The following is a 5,387-nucleotide window of genomic DNA, read 5'->3' on the forward strand; positions in this document are numbered from 1 at the left end:
GCGAGTATGCTACTCGTTGGAGGTTAGAAGCAGCCAAAGTCAGGCCATCTTTGGACGAGAAACAGATGAACAAATTCTTATTCAGAGTACAGGATCCGCAATACTATAAAAGGTTGATGGTTATTGAAAACCATAAATTCTCTAATATCATCAAACTTGGTGAAAGGATGGAAGAAGGCATCAAAAGCGGGATGGTAACAAACTTCGAGGCATTACAGGCCACAAACAGGGCATTACAATCAAGTGGCATATCAAAGAAGAAAGACGTTGGGGCAGTAATGGTGGCTCAGGGCCCAAAATCTCCACTCACATATCAAACACCTCCACTCACATATCAAACACCTCCACCCACATATCAAACACCTCCACCCATAGACCAAGAACCTCCACCTACATATCAACCCTCATCTCCCAGATATTCCCAACCGGCCATTGTCTATCATACCTATAATTCCCAACCATCTCATTTCCAGTCACCTCCAACTCGCCAAAATTATCCAAGACCACAACCCAATTTTGACCGCAAACCACCCAGACAATACACCGCTATTACTAAACCCATCGACCAACTGTATGAAAGGTTGAAAGTCGCTGGTTATGTCACTCCTATTCCCGTTGTGGCAGTAGAGAACCCATCCCAATGGGTCAACCCAAACAAAACCTGTGCATACCATTCCGGTATGAAGGGGCACACCATTGACGAGTGCCGAACATTGAAAGATAAAATCCAGATAATGATTCACAACAAGGTCACACAGGCGAAAGAAGTTGTACCCAATGTCCGCAACAATCCTCTCCCGGATCATAGGGGTGGTGGGATACATGTGATAGAGATGGACGAGGAATGGGATCCTGAGGGGTCAATCGGGCTTATTCGAGAAGGAGATGACTTTAAACCCACAGTACTCTCACTGTAGTACAGACTCAGTCACCAATAGAGGTTGAGGTAGCTACATCAGTTCCATTTAGGTAGAGGTAGCTTCACCTGCGGCCACCCATGTTCCATTTGAAGTGAAAGTAGACACACCTTTCACAGTGACAGTATCAACCACACCTCCTTTCAATTCAAAAGCAATACCATGGGATTACGTTGCCGAAGCTAGGTAAAAAGGAAAGGCAAAGATGGAGGAATCCGATGTTGCATAAGGAATGACTAGGACCGGAAGAATCTATACACTTGAACACTTGGGAAGACCAAGTAAGGATGCCACTACCAAGAAGACTGTCATTGAAACAGGACCAGATGACCTTTGGAGGAAAGTACAAGCAAGGGAATATTCCGTCATTGATCATTTGAACAAAACCCTAGCTCAGATATCCATCTTATCACTGTTGCAAATTCAGAGGCGCACAAAAGTGCTTTGATGAAGGTGTTAAGTGAAGCTTACTACCCAACAATATCATCAACGGAGAGATGGCCAACATGGTAGGGCAGGTGTTGGAAAGTCATAAGATAATCTTCCACGAGGATAAGCTACCACCTGAAGGGTTGAATCATAACCGAGCATTGCATATCATGGTACAATTTGAAGACAAATTCATTGCCAGAGTCTTGATTGATGGAGGTTCAAGCCTTAACATTTGTCCGTTGGATACTCTGAAAAGATTGGGCAAGGGTTTCCATGAAATATGGGCAGGAAGCATGAACGTGAAGGCCTTTGATGGGTCTCAAAGGGCCACGATTGGGGAGATTAATCTTTGTCTGCAGATGGGGCCAACTTGGTTAGACGTTGAATTTCAAGTGCTTGACATATCAGCTTCATACAGTCTTCTGCTAGGAAGACCATGGATACATTCCACTAGGGCTGTGGCTTCCACACTACACCAGGCCATGAAATTCGAATGGATTTATCATGAGGTGATCATTCACAAGGACGGGATTAACCCCATTTACACCAGTCAAACCATCCGGGTTATCGGGAACAGAAGAAGGCTAGGAGGGGAAACCTATCATCACATCGAACGTGTCAATGCCGTTGAGAAAGACAAATAGTGGAGTAACAAAATAGAAAGCATACTAGCATAGTCTGGGTATGAACCCGACAAAGGGCTCGGGAAGAATCTCCAAGGTATTACCAAACTGATACAACTAAAATGACATGGTACTACCTTCGGGCTCGGATACTAGTATACATGGCAAGAGTATGATGATTGGTCGCCTCCATGGCGTGGACCTTATTATCCTCTCGAGCAACCAGTGCCATATCTGGGTCAGACTTTCCACCAAGCTGATACAATATGGGGAACTGCAGAAGAAGAAGCGTTAGCTGGGCTGAGGAATCTGTTCCTAGAGGACGAAGACACGGATTGCAGTGCGATAATTGAGGGGGATGAGGAGGAAGGCCTCACTATTCAGATTGTGGAGAAGGGAGTTAATCTTATGAACTAGACTTCCACACCATCCCAGGCCCGCCGAGTCCCTGGGTAGCTTGGCAATCAACTTAATTTTATTTCTATAGCCATGCTAGGCACCTAAGATTTTTAGTAGTTTGTTTTTAAAGACTTAATTGTTTCAAATAATTGCTCGATTCATCGAACCGTACTTGTTTTGGATGTTCTTAGTTTTAATCAATGCATTGCTATTTACTATTCATTATTATCTTCCACACTTTTTTCTGCAGCGTTATTATTACTTTTTCTGATGAACCGGTGACTGTGACATGTAATGAGGCAACACAATATAAGGATAGCGACTCAAAGAAAGAAGATGAAATACATGAGGAAGTTGTCAGGGAGGTTGAGAATTTTGAGAATAAGCCTAAGTCCAACCTAGATGAAACTGAAGAAGTAAATTTGGGAGACGCCGAAACCATCAGGGAGACTCGCATCAGCATTCACTTATAACCGACAGAGAAGGAGGAGTACATTTGTTTCTTGAAGGAGTATGAGGATATCTTTGCATGGTCATACGATGATATGACCGGTTTGAGCACATACATAGTGGCTCACAAATTGCCTACCAATCCCATGTATCTGCCAGTGAAGCAGAAACTCAGGAAATTCAAACTAGATATGAGCCTGAAAATCAAGGAGGAAGTTACTAAGCAGATCAAAGCCAAAGTCCTCAGATTGGTTGAGTACCCAACCTAGTTAGCCAACATTGTACCAGTTCCGAAAAAAGATGGGAAGGTCAGAGCATGTGTTGACTACCGAGACTTAAACAGAGCGAGTCCCAAGAACGACATTCCACTGCCAAATATACACATCTTGATCGACATGTGCCAAGCTCGAACTCCAATCCTTTGTATATTGCTTCACGGGTCATCACCAGATCTGGATGGATGAAGAAGACGTAGAGAAAATAGCTTTTATTACACTATGGGGGCATACTGCTACAAGATAATGCCATTCAGTCTAAAGAATCATAGGGCTATTTACATGAGAGCCATGGCAACCATATTTCATGATATGATACACAAAGAAATAGAGGTGTATGTGGACGATGTCATTATCAAATTCAAGAGGGCCGCGAATCACATAACGGATTTGAGAAAGTTCTTTGACAGGTTAAGGAGGTACAACCTAAAACTGAACCCCATAAAGTGTGCATTCGGGGTTCCCACAGGAAATTTACTGGGATTCATTGTCAGCCGTCGAGGGATCGAGTTGGACCTATCTAAGATTAAGGCTATTCAGGAGTTACTGCCGCCTAGGAGCAAAAAGGACGTGATGAGTTTCCTAGGACGTCTCAACTATATCAGTCGCTTCATAGCGCAGTCCACAGTTATATGTGAACCCATCTTCAAGATGCTGAGGAAAGATGTTGAAACAAGCTGGACCGATGATTGTCAGAAAGCTTTCGACAAAATCAAGGAGTACTTATCCACAGGACTGGTCTTGGTCCCGTCGGAGCCAGGACGACCTTTGCTACTCTATCTATCTGTATTGGATGGAGCCTTCGGACGTTTTCTGGGACAACATGACAAGACAGTGAGAAAGGAGCAAGCCATATACTACATAAGGAAGAAATTCACACCTTATGAAGCACGATACTATCTGCTGGAACGCACTTGTTGTGCTTTGACCTGGACGGCCCAGAAATTGAGGCATTACTTCTGTGCCTATACCACGTATCTCATATCCAAGATGAACCCTCTGAAGTACATATTTCAAAAAACCCATGCCGATTGAGAAGTTAGCCAAGTGGCAGATACTGTTAAGTGAGTTCGATATCGTCTATGTAACTCAAAAGGCGGTCAAAGGACAAGCATTGGCATACTATCTTGCTGAAAATCCTATGGGAGGAGAATACGAACCCTTAAAAACGTATTTTCCTGATGAAGAAGTGTCATTCATAGGAGAGGACATTACTGAAGTATACGACGATTGGAGGATGTTCTTTGATGGAGCTGCAAATTTCAAAGGAGTGGGCATTGGAGCGGTTTTGGTATCAGAAACAGGTCAACATTATCCGGTATCTGCTAAACTCAGATTTTCCTGCACTAACAATATGGCAGAGTATGAAGCCTACATACTAGGACTCAACATGGCAATCGACATGAATATTCAGGAGTTGCTGGTAATTGGTGGTTCAGATTTGCTTGTGCACCAGGTACAAGGAGAGTGGGCCACTAAGAACTCTAAGATATTGTCATATCTGCACCATGTATAGGAATTGAGAAAGAGATTCACGAAGATAGAGCTTCGGCATGTGCCCAAAATTTAGAATGCGTTTGTTGATGCATTGGACACTTTATAATCCATGATACAACATCCAAATAAGAATTTCATTTATCCCATCCCAGTGAGAATACATGATCAGCCGGCGTATTGTGCCCATGTTGAAGAAGAAATGGATGGAAACCTTGGTTCCATGAAATCAAGGAATATTTGGCAAAAGGAGAATACCCGAATCATGCAAACCATACTCAGAAATGCACACTCCGGAGATTGTCCAACCACTTCTTCCACAACAGAGGAAACCTGTATAGAAGAACACCTGATTTGGGATTGCTAAGATGTGTCGACGCAAAAGAGGCTTCTAAGCTACTCGAAGAGATACATGTTGGGACCTGCGGCCCACATATGAATGGTTTTGTCTTGGCCAAGAAGATACTTAGGGCCGGTTATTTTTGGATGACTATGGAGACAGATTGCGTCCAGTATGTCCGCAAATGCTACTAATGTCAAGTGCATGCTAATATGATAAAAGTGACGCCAAATGAACTCAATGCAACAAGCTCGCCTTGGCTTTTCGCCGCTTGGGGAGTGGATGTCATCGGTCTGATCGAGCCTACTACTTCAAACGGGCACAGGTTTATTCTGGTGGCCATTGACTACTTCACAAAATGGGTATATGCTACATCCTACAAAGATGTAACCAAGAAGGTCGTTGCAGACTTTGTCAAGAATCGTATTGTTTGATGATTTGGAGTCCCCGATTCCAT

This window comes from Nicotiana tabacum, chromosome 16 (assembly GCF_000715075.1).
Source record: "Nicotiana tabacum cultivar K326 chromosome 16, ASM71507v2, whole genome shotgun sequence".
Classification (NCBI taxonomy): Eukaryota; Viridiplantae; Streptophyta; class Magnoliopsida; order Solanales; family Solanaceae; genus Nicotiana; species Nicotiana tabacum.